A 1058-nucleotide genomic window follows, 5' to 3' on the forward strand; every position below is an offset into this window, starting at 1 on the left:
TGAGTACCCACACATAATTCGCAAATTGAGATTGGCTGTTGAATTCCTTGGTTAGCCAGAGAATCGACTTTCATCGTGAGAGCCTTAAGTTGAGCAGCAATAGCTGTAGACGTGTCAAGATCAAGAACTCCGGCTACCTTCCCTTGAGTAAGTCTTTGAGTAGGGTTCTGATATTCATTAGCAGCCATCATTTCAATAAGATCATAAGCTTCTTCATAACTTTTAGCCCATAGCGCACCTCCAGAAGCAGCATCAAGCATAGGTCTGGATTGAGGTCCAAGACCATTATAGAAACAGTTTATTTGCATCCAATCCGGCATGCCATGATGGGGACACTTCCTTAGCATCTCCTTATATCGCTCCCAGGCTTCACAGAATGTTTCTCCTGATTGTTGAGAGAATTGAGATAGAGCATTTCGTAGTGCAGCAGTCTTTGCCATGGGGAAGAATTTAGTGAGAAATTTCTGAGCTAGATCTTCCCATGTAGTAATAGAACCAGATGGTAAAGAATGTAACCATCCCTTAGCCTTATCTCTCAGTGAAAATGGAAAAAGCCTTAGCTTCACAGCATCATCAGAGACTTCATTAAATTTGAAAGTGTCACAGATCTCTATAAAATTACGTATATGCATATTAGGGTCTTCAGTAGGAGAACCCCCAAACTGTACCGAGTTCTGGACCATTTGAATAGTTCCTGGTTTGATTTCAAAGGCTTTGGCTGCGATTGCAGGCCTAACAATGCTTGACTGGATATCATCGATCTTTGGCATAGAGAAATCCTTCAATGCCTTACTGTCTGGTTGTGCTTCAGGTTCTGTCATTGTTTCAGAATCAGAAGAAGAAGATGAGTCAATTGCTTCCTTACGAGCTTTAGAACGTGTTAGCATAAACGCGACCCAAGTACCTGAAATAAAGAAAAGAAGAAAAATGAGAAAAGAATAGAATCCTAGTCAGTGAATTTTAATGCACACTGATGACAAGTACATAAACTAATTAATTAACACCGAGTCCCCGGCAGCGGCGCCAAAAACTTGTTCGCAAAAATCTACACGCAAGCG

General features: G+C 41.2%; 1 non-coding gene across 1 annotated transcript; it reads left to right on the top strand.

Annotated features, from left to right (window-relative positions):
- The first annotated feature begins 318 nt into the window (after window positions 1–318).
- Window positions 319–425, top strand: LOC135151909 (small nucleolar RNA R71). Its single transcript, XR_010290816.1, has one exon. It is a non-coding gene; the product is annotated as a small nucleolar RNA R71 (small nucleolar RNA).
- Window positions 426–1058: the final 633 nt, after the last annotated feature.

The sequence above is a fragment of the Daucus carota genome, chromosome 3 (genome assembly GCF_001625215.2).
Source record: "Daucus carota subsp. sativus chromosome 3, DH1 v3.0, whole genome shotgun sequence".
Lineage (NCBI taxonomy): Eukaryota > Viridiplantae > Streptophyta > Magnoliopsida > Apiales > Apiaceae > Daucus > Daucus carota.